Source organism: Podarcis bocagei (genome assembly GCF_964188305.1).
Source record: "Podarcis bocagei genome assembly, chromosome: 1".
Lineage (NCBI taxonomy): Eukaryota > Metazoa > Chordata > Lepidosauria > Squamata > Lacertidae > Podarcis > Podarcis bocagei.
The window spans coordinates 67698290-67720007 of record NC_138125.1 but is presented as its reverse complement, the minus strand read 5'-3'; the positions used below and the strand labels follow the sequence as shown (position 1 = coordinate 67720007).

Below are 21718 nucleotides of genomic sequence, written 5' to 3'. Positions count from 1 at the left end.
ATAGTCAGATTCTGTCGAGGTAACAAGTTTTACTACATATACAAACTGAAATTACACACATTCACATTTTGCATAATTATTCAAGCTAGTCATGGGGAGGCAAAGGATCTGTGGAGTACAACACATTGTTCACTGGAAATCATACTTTACCCTGGTCCAGCTTTCTGAGATGTCACTAAGCATGTTCACATATTTTCAATATGCAGGGGTTAGAATCTTTAGAAGTGGTGGTGGTAGGAATGGAGGTATAGAAAAATGGTCAAAATGCTAAATTTGGGACTTGCACACAGCTATGGAATGGACACAGTCCAGAAATACTTTTACTGGGGAGTATAATTGCATTTCATTTTCATGTTCTAAGCTTTAGGTTATGCCTTAAGTTCTCAAGTGCTGTTCATGGGGTTATACCCCTTAAGTAGTGGACTCAATTTAACCATGCTGCTGCACCCAGTTCTGCTATCTCTGGCCTAGACCATGTTTCTCAGCTTTGCTTGATTGCAGCTTCAACCCTTACATAAACTAGAGGTCTGGCAGTCCTTTTCACGAGCTGCTAACCTCTAAACTTGGTTACTGTAGTATGGTGTAACTCTTGAAAAGCAGCTTGGAAACTTAGCTGGTTCAGAATATGCTAACTTTGCTTTAGTATGGAACGTCCTATAACCCAGGTACTTCCCTGTCTGAGTTATAGGGTTGCCAGTCTGTTGCCATGATCAGTTCAATGTGCCGGCCCTTAAATAGTCATATGAAGATACTTAGGGGAGTGTCTTCTTCCATTGATTCCATTTGCAGTGAATTTAGAATTAAGATCAAATGAAAAAGCATGATGGCAAAGCTATCCTCCAAATGTTTTCTTTAAAGAGAGAGTTCCATTATAAAAGGAAGACTTAAACAAGCTTAAAAGGGCAACAGAGGAGAGTTAAGATCTGCAAAATAAATGGGTGGACATAGAAAAAATGTTTTCCTAATGCTGTATCATTGACATACGATAGAGATGAGATGAATTCATATGTAACTAGCAGGTTCATGCATATTTAGAGATATGTTCCTTCCAGATTAAAGGAAAATATACCTTGGAAACAATGAGACCGTTGTTGTGAGCTCCTGTTTGGCCAAAGATGAAGCAAAATGCATAACTAATTAAAACCTTTAAACCCAAGTAATTAACTGCCTTCTCCTGAGATCTTGCAACATGCTCCCTTGCAAGAAAAAATACAATAGGTGCTACTTCAAGTAAGTAGTTATAATTTTAAAAGATTGCCACGACAGACTGTTAAATTTGAACCCCCAGCTTGAGGGAAATAGTTTACAGTATATGAGATTGGACAATTGTGTTTCGTGCTGTTATTTAACATTCTTGCAAATGGTTATACCCATCATAACAAATTACCTTTATTAAGGTAATGCATGTTCACTCTGTGCAAATCTTTCAGCTTAGAATATGTGTATGTGATAGTTTTGTAGCAATAAGTCATTTTGCCATAGTGTAGGAGATTCTGGGATGGACTGTTGGCCCATTATTATTATATCCTCTGTGTTTCCCAGAAACATCTAGCTGGCCAATATTCAAAATTAAATATTTGAGTCCTTGGTCTGATCCAGCAAGGTAATTATTGCACAATTCATTTTTGGAAAATAATGGTTATGTTATGAGGCAATTGGTAATGTGTTCTAATATTGGGCAGCCAAATGTTACAGCCAGCCAGCCAGCCCTTTTATCCTTCCCCTTTCCAGGGTGTTCTAACATCATAATATTTCCTAGCCTTCTCTAGGATTTCCTAAAAGTATTGGAAAATGTATGGACCTGGGCAACTGGGTTGAATCCCAGCATTGCATGAGCCAAGTTCTGCTTGTGCAAGTCCACTTCCCCTCCTTTCCTCCCCACCCTCAAATCTGCTCTGGAGGCTCACAACCTTCCAGAGCACATATTGGAGGTATACATGGGCAAGGAATGGAAGTTCTAAAGTACCTTTTAATGATAAACCTTTGAAATACTTAATGCTTGTTTGTTTGTTTGTTTGTTTGTTTGTTTGTTTGTTTGTTTGTTTTACTGTTCCAGTGCCCTTTTACATTCACAAAATGCATGTCTTGTCATGAAATACCAGTTAGAGCATAATTAAAGTTCTTCCTTTCCTCCATATGTATATTTGATTTTGTATGCCTTATTTAGCTGTACAAAGTATACTTAATGTTGTGAATGCGACTGAACTCTCCTTTCACAAAAATACAGAATAAAGAGGCATTTTTAAAAGAACAATTATTATTTTCTGTATCCACTCTTTTCACAGTAGTTATTCATTGGCTTGAAATGAATCTGTCTTCCAATCAAAACCCTCCCCTAATCCAAAAAGCTATTCTATAGACCCACATAATTCACTTTGTATGTGACAAGTGGAAATAGTCCACAACACGAAAGGGATGCTGTTAGCTCAAACAATGAACCAAGCCATACAAAACAACCACACGTGTCTGTAATTACTCCCTTAGGGAAATTTATGTGAGAAGATGACCCCCCTCAACCCAATATTTCTGAAAACAAATACCCTGTCATTGGACTCCAATATAATATATCTTTGCAATATACTTTGCCACTAAAGGTAGAGAGCTAAAAGCTAATAGCTAATAATATTCAGTATTGGAGACCAACTCTTCTGAGCTAAGCATATCTGGAATAATACCTAGTTAAAGGATGGGGCTGAAATTATAACTCATTTTTAATTTCACCCTTTGCACTGCTACTTCTTACATGTATGATACCTAAACACATAAATGAGAAGTGGCCTATTGGCTTTTCATTTAAACTTGCAGAGCTTTAAAAGCAATGTGAAAAATGAAAATTGAAAAGCTCTTCAGTTGTACATGGGGAAGGGAAACTAAACTTTCTTTTTCGTACGCTGTGTTCTTAAGTGGCCTTTCATTTGGGCTCCAGCTTGCTTCGTTTTATCCAGTGCCTTCAGATTGTCTGTGTCCCTTGAACACTCCTTACCAAAATAGTAGAATTGTTCTGAGTCCAAAGCGCCCCCCCCCACTTTTTTGTCTTTATCCTGTTTTCAGCTGCTGGTCATGTGATTCTATCCAGAGAGGAGCAAATGAAATTTCTCATCTTCCCATGCCACACAATTCATTTAGGGGCTTATAGCTGCACTGCTCCCTATGAGTTGCTTGTTATGGTGCAGAGTAGAAGTCTCCAGAAATAGTTAGGATATTGTTATTTTTTCTAAGTACAGATACAGTCATACCTCGGGTTACGAACGCTGCGGATTGCGCATTTCCGGGTTGTGGACCTCGCCGAACCCCAGAAGTACCGGAACAGGTTACTTCTGGGTTTCGGCGCAGACGCGCCGAATTGCATCGCGCGTGCGCAGACGCAGCGCTTCAGGCTGCGAACGCTGTGGGTTGCGAACGTGCCTCCAGAACGGATCAAATTTGCAACGAGGTATGACTGTAGTGGCTTGTGAGTTTTGTTTACATAAACTATTTGTAAATAATTTGTCATTCGTAATTTTTTCTCTCCTGCCTCATCAGCTTAGACTTCTTTGCTCCAAGAACTTTGCCTTGGGCTGCTAGACCTGAACCTTAACACTTGATGGCTACATAAGCAAGGAGGGTTTTTTCTGGGGGGAAAGGAGTTCTGGAGAGAAGAAATGGGAAAAGGTGTCATTTTTTTCCTATTCTTCCTTTAATTTCATAGCATATATTCCATCCTCCTCTTCTTCTAGGATACTCAATATTAGCTGTATGCGTTCAAGGAGATCCATTTCTTCCTCCCTCCAATTTCCTTTCCTACACCTCCCCCCCCTCAGTTGATGACTAAACCATATACTGGCTCCATTACATCATTTTGTTTTTATCTGTAGGCTTGGCTGCTATCAACATCTATCATAAAACCTCAGAGGTGCTAGTCAGACCATTTGTGTGTGTGTGTGTGTGTGTGTGTGTGTGTGTGTGTGTGTGTATGCATACTTTTATATCTCTCTCTCTCTCTCTCTCTCTCTCTCTCTCTCTCTCTGTGTGTGTGTGTGTGTGTGTGTGTGTATTCACATGTAGAAAGTCCATGTAGCACCTTGTCCAGTGTATTTTCAAAATCTGAAAATAGGCTCCAAATAAATTACTTCAGATAAAGGTTGATGAGAGAGTGTGTGGATATATTTTCAGAAAAAGCTCTTGTCAGAAATGACTTTAATACCAAAGTAGTTTTTTGTTCAAATCCTTATTTTTTCTTTGTCAACCACCATTGCAATTATTAGTGTTCTAAACTTAATATTATATGTAATCAAAATAATTGAATCCTTTTAACCACTTTCTAAAACAAGTTCCTTGTGTGGCATGGCTGGAAAGAGACTTCAAATATATTCATTTTTACATAAAATACAATAAAAAATAAACTTAATTACCGTATTTTTTGCACCATAGGACGCACCAGACAATAGGACGCACCTTGTTTTAGAGGGGTGAGAACAAGAAAAAAAAATTCTCTCCCTCTGCCCAGCGCCCCTTCAGCGAAGCGGCAGAAGGCGCTGTGCAGAGAGGGGGAGAATTTCCCCCCTCTTGTTTTCCCCCTCTAAAACAAGGTGCCGTTTAAGGTGCGTTCAGACGCCTTCAGGCGGCTACCTTGGAAGCCTGGAGAGTGAGAGGGGTCGGTGCGCACCGACCCCTCTCACTCTCCAGTCTTCAGGTTCCTTTCAACCTGCTCTTTGGGGCTGGCGGGGGGAAGCCCACCAGCAGCCCCAAAGAGCAGGTCGGGGAGCAGCGCAAAGGCGCGCGGCTATAGAGACTCCTGCCGTAGCCGCATGTCACCTCTCCAGCCAGGAGAGGGTCGCGGGGGGCTTCTTTAGTCCCGTGCGCGCTCTCCCAGCTGGAGAGATGGCATGCGGCTAAAGAGGCTGCTGCAATTGCTGCGTGTCACCTCTGCAGCTGGGAGAGGGTAAGCGGGGCTTCTTTAGCCCCGAGCGCGCTCTCCCGGCTGGAGAGGTGGCGCGCGGCTATAGAGGCTCCTGCCATAGCCGCGCGTCACCTCCAGCCAGCAGAGGGTCGCGGGGCTATGCTGTCTTCACTCCATAGGAAGCACATGCACCCCCCTTCATTTTTGAAGGGGAAAAAGTGCGTCCTATGGTGCGAAAAATACGGTATAATAAGAAATTAGTTGGTCCAGATTTAGAAACAGTGGTCTGTGTTGGAGACATCAACCTTGTTTGGCCTGTGGGCACATTTGTATTTTTGAGCAAACGCCATAGGCACCCCTCTCTCTGGTTACTTCACACTCCTCTCCCTAGATCGGTTGTTCCCCCACCCCCAAAAGTCAGTGAAAGTGGCAACTTGAATGCACACTTTGCTTTTCCAGGGGATCTTTGTAAAAGTCCAGTGGAATTAATTTGAGCTTTGAAAAGCTCTTCTCATTATTTGAACTTACTACTTGCATTTTTAAAGAAGAAGGTAACTCTAAGAGACTTGTAAAAAATAAAACAGCATGAAAACAGTATAAAATTCAAACAGTAAAAGCCGAATATTATATTTACAGTGGTACCTTGAGTTACAAATGCCTCAGGTTACAAACGCTTCAGGTTACAAACTCCAGTAACCTGGAAGAGTTACCTCGAGTTGAGAACTTTGCCACAGGATGAGAACAGAAATCATGTGCTGGCGACGCAGCAGCAGCAAGAGGCCCCATTAGTGAAAGAATGCCTCTAGTTACGAACAGTTTCAGGTTAAGAACGGACCTCCAGAATGAATTAAGTTCGTAACTAGAGGTACCATGGTATAAGAGAGTAGGACTAACATATCTCACACAGAAAAGGCCACATATAATCAAAACCAAAGGCCTGACAAGAAATAATCCCCTCCTCCGGCACCTAAAGATACATAATGATGGCACCAGGCATAGCTCCTTGGGGAAAGCAGCCCATAAGTGGAGAACCATCACTGGAAAGGCCTTCTCTTGTTTTTACACCTCCTGCACCTTCCTTGGAGTGGGTATATGAAGAAGGACCAAGGGTATGGGTTGGTTTATGTTGCAAAGAGTCAGTCCTTGGAGTATTGGGATCCTGAGACACAAAAAGTCTTTATAGGTCAAAGCCAGCACCTTGAATTTTAGCCTGGAAATTAATTGGAAGTCAGTGTAGTTTGCCAGAATTGGAGCTGAAAGAGAAATGGGAGAGAAAGTAACCCTTCTAATGTCTTGTCAGTCTGTTTCTAATCAATTCCTTGGTTTCTCTCCCTGCTTCCTCAATATTACATTAAGAACTATTGTGTCCATAGAGTATTCTGTTTTTACTCTTTGCTACAAAAATTCTCCCTGTATACTTTTCTGCATTCCACATGAGCATAATCTTGGTTTTGGCCACATCTTCTCCCAACACAAACATTTGCATTTCATATAAATACATATACATTTTCTAAATTGTTTATCGCTTGTCTCACTTCTTCTAGAAAAAAGTGCCTGCTAAATTTTTCTGCTGATTGCCTTTGGAATTTCAACTCTTCCGGTTTTTAAAACTCTGAGCCAGTCAGGTTTCTTTCTTTTTCTAGTCTCCTTCCCATCAATTTCTGCTTGTATATTTGAATTTACAACATTTTCTCTAACATGAAAAAATATATTTTGGGTATCATGTCAGTTGTCTTTATGTTTATCAATCTCCCCATCCATTCAATGATAATATTTAAAAAATTCCCTGAGGAAGGTTTGTGTGTTGCCTTTAAAATCTCTGGTTAATCTGCAGTAAATCTATCAAATATTAAAACCATCTGGGATTCTTGACTCCACGTTGTCCACAGACTTTTTGAAGAGCATTCAAGGGTGGACCAAGATTGGCCCATGAGCTTGGAGGTTTCCCCCACCCCTGTTCTGTACATTTGGTCATTTTAATGCTTTCCATCAGTTTGCCCCGGAGTGACCAACATTAAGTTAAGTGGCCTAAAATTCTTCCTTGTCCCTGCTTTTTCTTTTTTAAAAAAAGATGTTTATTGTTAGTATTGCTAATAATTGGTCTCCGTATTTGAGGACTAGAAACTGCTCAATCTTGGCACCAATTTATTTTGGTTAGATGATCAGCAATTCCACATTTGGATTCTTTTAAGAATTCTTGGCGTATAACTTCATTTCTTGCCATCACGTTCCTCAGTTCTTTAGACAAACAGCTATCTGCCCAACATGTTCTGTAGCGAAAGTAGATGCAAATAATTCATTCAATTTCTCTGCAGTCATCTTTTCCTCCTTTAGTACATGCTCGGCCCACATTTCTTCAGCCCTGTTATCGCAGCTGGTAAAACTAGATTAGCAGGCTTTTGAAACAATACAAAATCTGCTTAATGGAGTGAAAGTGGGATGTGTGTGTTTGTTATTCTATAAACTTGACTTCAGTAAATCTTACCTGGGTGGTTTACAAGATTATAAAAACAAATCAATGATAAAAGCAAAATAATAAGAACAATAATAATTATTATTAATAAAGTAATAATAAAATGGCATAAGCAGCAAATTCATCTTTTACACTGCATTCACATGGGGGGAGGAAAGTTGTTTTTTTCTCCTCTTAATGTTTTGAACTTGAAGCAGGTTGCAGTAAGAAGTGTGGACAGAAGAGAGGGCAACGATATAAGATATATACGATATCTTTATTGTCATTGTCCCTTGCAGAACAATGAAATTGAAAAACTACATAAAACATTCAAAACCCCCTAAAAACTCTGAACCCTATTTTAAAATACACTATACTATAAAGACCCCTTATGCTGCGTTTAGAACCAGAATTGCATTTGCGTAGAAACTGTTTCTCAGGCAGCTAGTCCTGGCCTTTATAACCCTATACCTTCTTCCAGAACGCAGAAGCTGAAAGAGATAATTTCTGGGGTGCGTACTATCCTGCGCTATCTCTAACAGAGTTATAAAGAGGAGATTTTACAGACTTGGGACAGTGGTATAGCATAAGGCACAGGAATTGTAACGGCAGGGGAGAAATCTGATATTTGATGAAAACTACAGCAGAAAAGTAATGTGCATGAGGAAGAATCCACAACAGGTGTAGCCTAGTTCAGAAGGGTAGATAAAGTTAAATATAAGAACAATAAACTTGGAATTTGTGCGGAGCGTGTACCCAGAAGAGAAGGAGAAGGCCAGAAATGGGAGAAGAGAAGGCTAGCTCGGAAAGGGATCTAGCCATCAAAATAATAGTATTTTCAGAAGCCAGGTGGTTTAACTTGTTTTGCATAATGCCCAAATGTGAAGTTGCTTTAGTTCAGGAGTACAGCTGTGCTTTGAAATGGGGAGAGAAATTCAGCATAGTGCTATGGCAATCCTGTCAGCCCAAGATTTTCAGCTTGCAGATGGAACATCCACACTCCCCCTTTCCCCCTGTACGCTGTTCTGGAGATTCGCCCAATTCTTCCCCTCCTCCCCTGCAAATTTCAGGGCACACAGGAAGAGGAGAAAGAGAAAAAAGCCCGTTGTGCTGGTGGAAGTCTTTGCACAGAATTTTGCTGATGGGACTAGTTAGTTGAATCCCAGCCACATTGAAAAGAGGACATTACATTTAACACACTTGCAGGAAATGGGGACTGCAATTTTGCAAAGTTCTATATTGTATGTCCAACTGAAAATCAGTGCATATGTGTAATATTTCAGGGAAGAAGCAGGACCCAAAGAACTGCTTACAGGTGAGTGCAAGGGTTTGCACACACTGGTGGATTTTTTTTTTAACAGTACCCCCCACTCCCCCAAGTGGCAAATTACAAATTGCTTTGGGAAGGCCCCTTGGTACTTAAAACTCATTCACCATGGAGCTTTTAACTCATTCACCATGGAGCTGTTTTCAGAAAGCATATGCACTCATTCACCATGCCGTTTTCAGAAAGCATATGCACAAAGCACATTAGCTACAGAGAATTAATTGCATGGTTTGTTAGTCTGGCCAAACTCTATTGCAGGGGTCAGCAACCTTTTTCAACCGTTGCCGGACTATATTTTGAAAAAATAAATGAACAAATTCCTGTGCCCCATAAATAACCCAGAGATGCATTTTAAATAAAAGGACACATTCTACTCATGTAAAAACACGCTGATTCCTGGATCATCTGCAGGCCGGATTGAGAAGGTGATTGGGCCGCATCCGGCCCCTGGGCCTTAGGTTGCCTACCCCTGCTGTATTGCTTTTCTGAATAGCCAAGGCGATAGAGGCAAATATTTATTTGTGAAAAAGCAGAAATGTGATTTTTAAAACAAGGTTTTTAGAAGTCAATGAAATTTCAACAGCATAACTTTTTAAAGTGTAAACACAAAATAGCTTTTTAAATCATTTTGTTTTTATAGTATTAAGTAAGTATTCCTCAAATAGAGAGGGGGGTGTCCTGCTGTAGGACTTAGAAACTAAGAAGACACAAGGGAAAGGGATTGCAGGGACAAGGTACAGGAGGAAAAGCATTTCTTCAAGGCCAATACAAAGTGGTGAGCAGCAAGCATTTATTTCCATTGTGTTTATTTGGCTGTAGTAAAAGCTCAAGAGTGGTTTCCAAAAATAATACATTTCATAGTTCTGTAAAAGCCCCACACCCATAGCAGCTTGAGGATGATGATGATGATGATGATGATGATGATGATATAATAAAAAATTACACTCCACCCATCAGACTGGAGTGCTCCAGACTGGGTGGCTTCCAACATAATATAAAAACAGTAAGACGTCAAACATTAACAATTCCTGCTACATGACTGCCTTCAGATGTCTTCAGAAAGTTGTGTAATTGTTTATCAGTTTGACATCTGATGGGAGGATGCTCTACGGAGTGGACACAACTACCAAGAAGGCCCTCTTCCTTGTTCCCTGTAACTTCTCGCAGTGAGGGAGCTCTCGGAACTGGACCTCGGTGTCTGAGCCGAACGATGGGGGTGGAGATTCTCCTTCAGATATAAAAGTTTGATAGAAGATGGGGGAGTGGGAGCAGTGAATTTCTGATAAAAGTCCAGAATCCTTAATATACAAATGAAAGTTGGGTGGGGTTTAGTCCCTATGTCCGATGACGTTTTTTGGAAAAGGTAGAAACATAGTTCTATTGGTGCTTTCAAATGGAGAAAGGATCATTTTCAGTATACAGAAAGGCATCCAAAAGGGGAAAGGATTGGGGAGGGTGTATGGGGAAATGTGATACAGACCCCTAAAGTGTAAATTGATCATTACTTCTTCTGACCCAGTAATAAAATAGGCTGTATATGTGAAGCTGTTTACCAAGCTTCATTGCTGTGCTTAAAGCTGCTTCATTTCCAAGCATGTTGAAGGCTTCTGCTTCCTTTGGTTTAATATCTACTTGTATTCCTAAGATTTTCCTGATTGAATACCCCCTTTGTGTACCTCTGAATTCTAGGGTATGTCTTCACCTGGGAGAGGTATTCTATACCAATAGCAAGCTCTAAATACACACACTGAGAGCCACAATAGACTTATAGACTTATGTTTCTACTGAACTTGTTCTCTCCCTGACTCCCAACATCTCACTTCTCCATCTGCTTTTGGTCCTTCTCTCAAAAGCGTTTTGAATCTTCTTTGATCTCTTTGTGAAAGGTATAGAGCATGTTTGTGTCTTTTGCTCCTGTGCTCCAAAGACAAATTTCTACTGAATTTCTGTTCACCTTGAACTCTTGTAGCTATAGCACTTCACAAATAATAGCATATATCTAATCATCACACTGCCTGCCTGGTGCCCTGATATGTTGATTTCTACCATGGGTTCTACCATATACCCTCCAAAAATGTGTTTTGCCAATGTGAGGTGCATTGTTAACCACTACAGGTAGGTAGTAACCTCATCCTTTTGCCCATTTCATAAGAGAAACAAAACTAATATAAAAGAACAAATGTTCAGTGTGCCTTTAAATGTTTGCTCAAATTATTGTCTCTCTGTGTTGAATTAGTGGAGCCTTTGACCAGTGTTGACAGATGGGTTCCAAGCTTCTCATTTAGAAGACATTTCTGATCTTCCATGCCATGGCTGACACATGGCTCATCCACACATCCCAAGTCATTTTGAGTAGTCCAAAGTCACCAATAACCTGGCTGCAGTTTTAAAAAAGTAAATGGGTGGTGCTGTTCTCCCCCCCCCCATTGCGGAGAAAGGTGGCACCTCTATCTTTTTACTAAAGGGCCCCTTCTGCCCCCTGGGATGGCACTGTTCTTAAAAGGTTGTCGCCATTGTTAGGTCTTAGAAGGCTAGAAAACAGGAAGAAGACTTAACAGTGGTGTCACACCAAAGAAGGGGCCTTTCTCCAATGGCAAGAAGAGGCAGGAAAGTGCTGGGGCAGGGGTAGACCCTTCTTGAGAGCAAGAGCACTGCTAAGTGAATGTGTGTTTTTGTCTCCTGCTGAGTCCACCCTTCCCCTGCTCTGTGTGCAGGCTCTTGTCTATCTCCTGTTGAGTGCATGAATATGTAAGTGGCATGCCTGCCTTCCCTGGCTGCTGAGGGTACGTATATGTGCCTCTGAATCGGGCTTGGGTTGGCAGCCCCCTTGTCTTCTGCTGAATTACCACAAGAGGACTAAACACATGTAACAATTTCCCCACCAGTCTGTGAACCTGCATATACATTACACATGCAGAGCCTAAGCATAAATAGCTTTTATGTTGGTAAACAATTTTACTTGTGCTGAACTCACATAGTTTGGAATACAACAACACAATTCCACAGTTCCCTCAAAATAAATAGCATGTCATTCTTGGTGTCATTTTGCTTTTTTAAAACTCTAGGTGTGTAAAACTTACCCTTCACTTTTCTCCCTTGGCCAGTATTCCTGACTGGGTTATCGCCAGCCTATAACTCCTTAAATGGCAGACTATTTTTTGGATGCTTTTGAAAATGAGTATCTATAAGAAGCTCAGACCCTCTAAATTATAATATTGTTTACAGTGAGTGCTAAATTGCCTGAAAACAGAGTCTTGTGTGGGAAATTTTCTGATACAGATCATAACGATAAGCATTCTCTCCCCCCCCTCTCGTCAAGCCTCTCTCTTATTGTTTGAGATGACTATTGCCATCAGACTAAAGTCCTTAAATGGTCTTCCCAAGATACATTATTCTTTAGATAATCATTCTCTTGTTTCCTGAAAGGGACACATGCTGCTGTGAAATTTATACAGATTCATACACTAATCTCCGCCATCCTTTTCGATTGACTAGTTCGTAAGATAACGTTGGATTCTATTTGTAGTGACAGAATTCTTAAATTTATGCCTGTACAATGTGGTGTTGAACACTGCCAAAGGAAGAGAAGACCTAGAAAGTTAACTGGCCTGGCTCCAAAAAATGGCTCCAGCAAAAATAGAGAATGCCAGAAAATAACAGTCAGCCACTTCAAAAATGTCCAAATTGACATGATGTTAAGCTCTTGAGTTGGGACACCTTTAGGATAAGTGTTCCATCCAAACAGAGAGATTGAAGTTGATGCTGTTCTCAGGTAGATAGAAGGGCAAGCCATCTGACCATATCACAATTCTGTAGACTTGATTTTAAAAAATGGACGAAGTTTCCATTATAAAATTAATCTCCATGGTTCAGTAAAAGATAAAGAAAAGGTTGTTGTGTTTTGTTTTTTGCTTGTTTTGGATGCTGCAAAGAAAATGACATTTGCATTAAAACTGAAGAGATAACATGCACAATTTGGAAGGAAATCCAAGTCAAGATGCTATGTAGGTGAAGTTATAGTAAGAAAACCATGTTCTTATTATGGAAAAGTGTCCCAAATTGGCAGAATGAATAGAAGGTTGCATTAAGAAACAAGGAAAACTTAAAAGATCACACAGAAATACAGTATTGGCAATGAAAATGCTTCTGAGAAGACTTTTCCAAAACAGCCAGACCGTAACTTATAACCATTACTCTACCATAATGTAGAGAATGCAGAATAACAGTTGTTTGCCAAGTTCATAAACAAGTGTGCTATGTTAGTTGCATAATTTTTTGGTGGTTTTTCTTTTTAAAACTTGCAGTAGAGAAAATTATTGGTTTTCATTAACTCTCCATAAAGTACTTAGAAACTTGTCATAACTTTATCCTACTACTATCCTATCTCTGTCTACTAATCATTGTTCCTTTGATAATAATTCTATTGTTCCCTGAAAGAGACACATTTTACTGTGAAATTTATGCAGATTCTCATACCAACCTATTCCCAGCTACTGAAAGACATCCAAAATTATCTGGGAGTATAGTCAATCAAATGCTGTCCTGGATTATTTAAGACTTGACAGTAATCAGCTTGAATTGTGATTGTGCCCAAAAAGAGTAGTTCAGACACTGGAGCACTGGTGAAATGTGCTCTCGATTATCTTTCCCACACTTGAAAGCGGGCCAGAATCGTCATACACACATTGAAGAAGATAAGGAACAAAATAGGATTCTACAGTGACCATTGCAAGTGGGTTGACAGTTTTTAGTTTCTTGGTTCTTATTGAGAGGAATGAAAGAACCACTCTGCCAAATCATGGCTTGTAGCCAGCACTCTAGCCAGGCCAAATGAAGTCTCAAACTCAAGTGGCATTCAGTCAAATTTCAGATGGTTCTTGTCATACAGCCAAGTACATATTTTTTTACACTGTGCATGGGTGAAGAGACTGAAAAATATTTCAAGACAATGAGTCATAACCAGAGTGCTGATGTTGAGCTGCAACTCCCAAATGAAAATCAATATTACAGAAAGCTGAAAACTGCTAAGAATGAAGACATCCTGGGTCAATTAAACCATTCATCACTAAAAACAATTCAGCTGGCTTTGGAGAAGCAACAGCAATTGGGAAGGAGTTGCTGTTATCACAGCTAGTGTTATAGAGATTATTATGCAGAATTCTGTGCTCTTTGGTATGAATTGAGACTCAGTGGTACTCTTACTCCCATTTTCTGGCTCCAGCTCTGCGAAATTCTAATCAGAAAATGGTGGGGAAGGACACATAGCAAAAATCATGTCAGTGGCTAATAAGCCAACTTCCTATATTGGTAGCCAATTAGGCTATTGACTGAATAGCTTTCAAAGTGGATGAGTATTGTCTTCAAAGCTTTATGGGATCCTTTTGGGTTCATGAGCGCTGAGGGATTGATAGTCTTAACAAGGACAGAAAATCTACTTAGTCTATTGCCTTTGTTAGCTAAACATAGTTGGAAGTACATTGCTTTGGAAGTACTGCATCCAGCGATCTAGTGGGTTTCAAATTGCAAAGCAGTACCATGGCGAAGTTGTGGAAGACCAATAAGACTTGTGGGATTTTGTAGGTGCTAGTGAGATAGAACCATCTCATCTTCCTCATCTGTTCAGTGGAACACAAAACCTCCTTTTTGGATACTCCCCTGTCTCTTCTTATCTGTTCACTGGAAAACAAAACTGCTTATTCAGACTATCATATATCAGTCTTAAATAATCTGCTAGAAATTTATTTACATCACCCCCTCCCTTTTCCCCCACTATGGAACTCGCCATACATGGGTTCCTATATCGTCTCCTCCTCAAGATGCTGACCAGAAGCAAACAGACTTGGCTTCAGTGAGGTTTCTGCATCATGTGCCTTCAGATCATTGTTTTCTGACAGGGCTAGAAAGAAACTCTTAAAAGGCCAAGTGCAAGCTCAACTCTTCAGGTGGTAAAACAGTGGCCATGTTCGCAGACTAGCAACAGTGCTGTGTGTTTCCTTATAGTGATGCTCTGTGCGGAACCTCCAGGTAGCACAAATGCTGGGAAAGCCAGTTTACATGGCTTTGATTTTCTGCATGGAACAACTGAGACACTAGTAATACATAAGTATATTTGTGTTCTTACTCTCTTAGCCTGTGAACCAAAATGTCCTACCATCCCAACTATCCTTCGTAAGCTGCAAGCAAGATTTTCATCAAGGATTAACTTTAAACCTTTTATTATTCCATAAAATTCATATGCCACTTGATGGTTAAAACACCTCCAAGCAGTTTCCAAAACTTCCGTTTCAAAGTATTTTACAGATGAAGCAGAGAAAGAGCCTAACTTTTTGACATAAGCAAATGGCACAGCACAGCCAGTGGCCAACCTCTGACAAACGGTTGCAGTTGTCTTAAAATTTATGATTGCTGATTTTACCACCATATTTTTGCTCTGCCACTTTTTTTGCTTGTCCAATAGGCCTGTTCTTCATGGCCAACTGATTTCAAACTGTAAATATGACTAGATTTTCAAGAGCTTCATAGAATGTAGGTCTGCTGTTCAAAGGAAGAAGCCAAATTGTACTGGGCATATCCAAGTCTTATGGATCCTGACTTTCAGTAACACGTTAATATTTGAAAACAAAATATAGAGGCTCAATTCACCCATTTATGTAGCAGCCACTCAATGGGAAGTCAAAGCAATCCCAGCTATGTGGCAGGTGTACTTTTATGATATACACATTCACTGTATTCACAACTTACATTATTGGATTGCATTGCTTTTTTAAAAAAAGTCCTAAAGAAGTCATCTTTAATACGTCTCAGAGGCTGTTGTTGGAAGAAATGCTATATTTCCCTCAAATTTTCTGTGTATCAAAATAGACTCTCTCTGCATGTAGCCTGAAATTGATTTCCATTGATAAACTCAATGAATCTGATTGAGTGTGAATTGTCAAAAGGTGTCTAAAACTAGGTCTAATAATTTATCAGAATTGCAGTTAGTTTGGGAAAAAATGTAATCAAATTTCTGAACTATATTTTTTTTTTAGAATAAGGTTTTTCCCCAGAACAGATGCTTTTATGCCTGTGCCAAGAATGGATTCAGGCCACAAGGTGAACACAGTTTACATAGTATCCTTATTTATTCTAGTATCAACATGAGCCTAAAGAAGAGGAACACTAGAACATTCGTTCAGCTTTTCTTGAGATGTATGCATTGTAATTGGTTCTGCGAGGCTGCTATCTTTTGCATCCTGATCTATGGGACTTGTTTCTGAATATACACATATAGACTTGCACAGGAAAACCTTGCATATTTTGAATACGTTTCAAGCAGGTCACATGGAAATACCTGCACTTATAATTAATAATATTATCCCTGGATGCAAATCATACCTGAAATGTATTTGAATTTTCTTTCTGTGGATTAACACTGCTTTCAATTTTTTCTCTGGCTGTGTTGATCATTCTTAATTTATCATATTTATTTTATTGGGGCTTTTCTGTAGTACTTTGTTTCCTAGCCGGATTAATATTAGTAAGCAATAAGAATAATTAAGAAGGTAACTCAGACTACGAGCAGGGAGCAAAGTTGGTTACATTTAGATCCACAAGTTTACCTTTAATTATAGCGTTTCATTTTTACATAAAGCAGCTTTTTAGTTGCTTCAGATACAGTTGCTAATTCATTTTCTTTTCAAGGATCCAAATATAACTTTCCTGACATGTTAAAATAATAATAATAATAATAAGTATCCAAATCTCTGATGGAGGATTTTCTCTCTCCACCTTCTTCCCTAACCACTGTCATTCCACTAAAATTTGCCATGATCTCTTTAGTAATTCTTTGTTTCCTGAGACGGCAGACTTTCTATCACAGTACCTTCCTAAATATAAATAATATGTTCTTGTTTCTTACTTTTTGTGCTTCTTACTTTTTGCCACATTGACTTCTGCTCTGGGCAGCTTCAGGAACAACATGGGAGGTGGGAGGTGACAGTGCGGGAAGGAGGTACAGTATATATAATTTACAAAGCCCCAATGTGTAAGCAGAAAATGGTACAGCCATTTGAGTCCTGACCTATTTAGCTAAATATTAGAAGCCATGTCTGGCAAATCTAGCCTCAAATACATTTCTGTAGTAACAAAGAGATGGAACCAATATAATGTTGAACAAAAGGAACCTGCATCTTCTCTTTGTTAACAATGATCTATAGACTCGGTGCTAAGATATTGGTTAGTTTGTAATCAAACTCCTGCTGCCTTTAAGTTTTACAGAATAGCTTTAATAACATGGGGAGGGGGGTGTTGTTAGCAAAACAACACCTCTGTCTTCAGGGCTTAAAATAAGGTATCTAAACTAGTCAGTGAACTTTAGTCTCATATTTCTCAAACAGTAGCTTCCCATGCCTCCTGGCAGACTCTTTTTAGGAGCTGAAAAGAATTTCAAAAGCAGCTTGTAATACAGGTTTTACTGTTTGGGGGTGGGGCTAAAAATCCACAAGGCAGCTGCTAGCCATTGCAAGACAGAGCTGTCCTGCTCCTGTTTCTTGTTCCCAGAATCTGATAATTAGAAGACAGATAAGATGGTTCAGTTTAGTTATGACATTGGTAGGTGCATCCTTCATTCTTTTTTCATAAGCTGTCTGAGGTCTATCACTAACTCTCGTGATGTATTAAAAAATGAACACTAAAAAAAAATGGCTACATTTGGTTGTTCTACATTGGCTGTAATATGCAGAAATCTTTTCTCCCACACACAAAGCTTTTTAACAGGAAGTGTTCAGTGGAGCAAGCCAAGTTAAAAATTGGTTTATGATCCTGGTTTGTTCCAAAGCTGGTAACCATAGTTTCCTGTTTGGGATGAAATGGGAAGCAGTGGCTGAAGACTTCTTGATTTAATCATGGCTCACTGCAAAAGGATTGTACGTACAGGCAGAAATCTCAGTCATCCAAACCAGGTCATTGTGCCACAAGCATTTTTAAACAGTGGAATGCGACATATTTCTTATTCCACTGTTTGAAACAAGATATGAGAAAGTGGAAATAGAAAAGTTTTCATATATAATGACATAAAAGCTGACATGTTTATAAAGACCAAAGGAATTCAATGGTAAAAATAGCATACCCTCATTTATGCTTCAACTAAATATTAGTGTAATATATGTTCATAAGAAATACCGTATTTTTCGCCCTATAGGATGCACTTTTTCCCCTCCCAAAATGAAGGGGAAATCTGGGTGCGTCCTATGGGGCGAATGCAGGCTTTTGCTGAAGCTTGGAGAGCGAGAGGGGTTGGTGCGCACCAACCCCTCTTGCTCTCCAGGCTTCAGGAACACATCCGCAGGCTAGGCAGCCCTGCGGAAGGTCCCGCAGGGCTATCTAGGCTGCGGATAGCAGCCTGCTTCCCGGAGCGTCAGGCGCCCTGAAAGCAGAGTGCCCGGGGCTTCGGGAACACCTCCGCAGCCTAGGCAGCCCTGCGGGAGGTCCCGCAGGGATGTCTAGGCTGCGGATAGCAGCCTGCCGCCCAGCGGGCGGGGTGCCCTGAAGCAGAGCGCCCCTCGCGCCGGGCAGACATCCGCAGCGTGGGGAGCCTTGCAGGAGTTCCCCGCAGGGCTCCCCATGCTGCGGATAGCAGCCTGCCGCCCAGCGGGCAGGGCGCCCTGAAACAGAGCGCCCCTCGCGCCGGGCAGACATCGGCCAGCCCCACAAGCTTGGGGGACAGCAGGGAGGCGCAGCGCCACCATCCCGCTGTTCCTCGACCTGGTTCGGTTTCCCCGACCTGCTTTTGGGGTGGGGGAAATAAAGGGAATTTTTTTCCCCTTTATTTCCCCCCCAAAAAACTAGGTGCGTCCTATGGGACGAAAAATACGGTACATTTGTACTGGCCTCAGCTATGGTTGTAAAATGAAAATTTTGGGGTGTATAAGGGTATATTGTATAATCACACTGAGGCTTACAAAGCCTGTTAGACACAAAGGGACTTCTGTAATATGAGACACTGTGTGTTTTAAAACAGTGTCTTGCTATGGTCTTGCACAATTACCATTCATGTCAATGGCCTGTTGTCTTCCACCTTGTTCCAGAGAGAGAGAGAGATATATAAAAAAACAGTGAATGATATCTTTTTGTGCCCCTGTAAATTGGATGCAAGAGAGTTAGAATTTATGCTTCCTTGAGTTATTTTCTTTTTTCACATCTTAATTCAGCCTCTCTTGCTCAAGAATGAGCAAGGATTTAATTTAAAATGGACAGTTGAAATCTAAGGCTTTTCTACTTTCTCTGTTGAAAACATTCAGCATGGAAAATGTCACAAGGAAAGACATGCAAGTTTTGGGCCTTTACAGCTCCTTATTTGTAGGAAGAAATGTGCAGCTGGTGATTGTGTGGTGGACAAATACTTGTTACTGGGGAAAGCCTATTCTTCCCCCAGCTAGCAATGAAATTGAGAATATAGTGTGGAAGATATTTTAACTGGTGTCATTGGTACAAAACAGTGCCTACCTATCCAGTGAGTGATAGAAATCTCTGGTGCTGCTACATGCACCATTTTATAAACTGTTTTTAAGTTTAATTCTTTGTTTTTAAAAGATTAATGGCAGAGGATGAGTATTCTGTGGCTATATCACTATAGCAGGGAGTCATTCATCTAGCATCTAGAACAGTGGTTCCCAACCTTTTTTTGGCCATGACCCACATAAGCATCTCTAAGATTCTGATCTCCCCCCCCCCCCCGTGACATATAATTCTTATTCAAAAAGTGAACTCCTATTCATGTGGAGGAAGCCTAAAAGGCCATTCACTATTAATAACTCATTCTCGAATTGCCCCCCTTAAAAATCAAATTGCCCTCCTTGGGGCGTGTGCCCCATGTTGGGAACCATGGGTCTAGAACATAGAACATGCAAAGTGTCACAGGATCAATCCCCAAGCATCTTCAGCGTCTTGCAACAAACATGGGAAATCAATGCCAGTCAATGTGTGGTCTGATTCTGTATAGGGTAGATTCTTGTGCTCTAATCCCACATGCAAACTGGAGAAATCATCAAAGTTCCTCCTTCCTTCCACAGCAACACCCTTCCATTTAATGAACCTTTTGCTATTTCTCTTCTCCTTGTCTCTTCCCTTCTGATGCTGGATTAGACATCTACCCTTGTAAGCAATTTAGTGAACAGGGCTATGCTATGCAGCACCCCACAGTGAAGCTAAAACAATTCCTTCCATTATAAGTGGGATATTCTTTCATGTGCTGGATCAGGAGCAGCAAGCGTTTAGTGTTACCTTGTAAATACCCTCTAGAAGATGGTAGCCTGCTCCCCACCCCAAATTACTAGGGGAGGCTGTCAGAAAAGGTGCAGAGAGCTGTATGTCAATGCTGGGCATGGATGAAGGGGCTTCCCTCCTCTAGCAGCCCACTTGGCTACTATACTGAGCTCAGCGGACGAATGGAGCACTCTTTGTTTCAACTGATGAACTCACCTGTATGCAGTTCCTGGTCACCTGTGGTTGCCAGGGAAGTGTTCAGATGCAATAATGGTTTAGTGCTAAGGGAGAAAAAAGTCTTACTGTCTGGAAAGGCTCAATAGAGACTTTGCAGCCCCTCTTGGTTTTGTGCCAGCTTTGCCCGTCAGTGGTAGTACAGACAGAAGCACCCCACATGTCTGGACTATGATGATCAGAAGAACTGAAACAGTGCACCTACTGATTCTGAATATTGCAGCTCTGTAGGTGTACTTTAGAAATCAGATATGTAAAGCAATATAAACTTACCAACTCATGGGGATCTTTGCAGACTGAGTTGGAATGCAGAGACATGGGTGAAAAAATACAAGCACTTACAGTGACTTTGAACATTTCATTGCTGATCAGGAGCAGGCTGCATAAGTTCCTAGTGCTTCATATTCATTTACAGCAGGGGTTATCAACCTGGTCCCTACCACCCACTAGTGGGCGTTTCAGGATTCTAGGTGGGCGGTAGGGGGTTCTACGGCACAAGCTGAATCCTCCTTCCATCGAGCACTGGTGGGCGGTAAGGAAATTTTGCCATCAAGAAAGATGCATTAGTGGGCGGTGGGTATAAAAAGGTTGACTACCCCGATTTACAGCTGTGTTCCATCTACAATGTAGCCTTTGCTTCAGATAGTACAGGCTTCACTGCAGAACCTTTGTTTCAGATGTGACATTGCACAAATGCCAGAGACTTGGGCACCCTATTCTTACCTAAGCAAGCTGCTCTTTGACTGGATTTCAGTCCCCATGGTCTGCTTTTGAGTCCTGATTCTAAATTATTATTATTTAATTCCTTTACAAAAGGAACTAGTGCTTGGAAGCAAATAAGAAGAGATTCCTCTCTTCCGAAGACAGTATTGGAATTGTGGCTAAATTGGACAGTGCATAGCAATGTGTTATTGTTCACCTGCACTGTGGAATGGAAGCCCACAACTGCAGGGTGCATGCAACCCTCACTATATAATATGTACCTTGTTTGGAAGCTTATCACTAATATGACCACAGTGTCACCTGGAGAAAAAATAAAGCACCCAAATAGTGGCTTTCAAATTTTGTTTCTTCAGGGAATCCATTCCATGTACATTTGTTTGCTAAGAAAATCCCATCTGTTGGAAACTTAACACCAGCTAGGCCTTTTAGACATAATCACAGTTGTTCTATGACCACTGAAATTATGCTCTGCAGCTGGGGAAAACCTGTAATGGAAAATCTACTTCATGAAGGAAACCATTCAGAACAATCACTCTGTTCTTTGGAAACAAAGTTTGAAAACTACTGCAGGAGGACAGAGTGCCCTGTAAGCTTTAGGTAAAGCATTCATTTTTGACAAGCTTCGGTGGCTGCTTGTGCAAGAAGTATTGCATCAAAACACATAGCTAGACATACATAAATGTTATCAAAACCAACTCCATACCGAATGAAATGCACATAAAGGGTTTTTAGTATGTTAATGTTTTATGTCTTGTTCGTAAGAAGAGTTCCAGTTGTTTCAGGGAAAGCAGTATTATCCTTTAAAAAGGTGGCGGTGTGGGATTCATCTATTTGAAGAATATTTTGCAGTTAATGATGAAAT

General features: G+C 40.6%; 1 protein-coding gene and 1 long non-coding RNA gene across 2 annotated transcripts in view; one reads left to right on the top strand and one right to left on the bottom strand.

Annotated features, from left to right (window-relative positions):
• The window catches only part of CSTF3 (cleavage stimulation factor subunit 3), a 58637-nt gene that overhangs the window by 17318 nt on the left and 19601 nt on the right, over positions 1 to 21718 (top strand). The window lies entirely within an intron of this gene.
• LOC308589587 lies at positions 6930 to 11706 on the bottom strand. Its single transcript, XR_014009396.1, has 2 exons — positions 8827 to 11706; positions 6930 to 8779 (listed from the first exon to the last, which is right to left on the bottom strand). It is a non-coding gene; the product is annotated as an uncharacterized lncRNA (long non-coding RNA).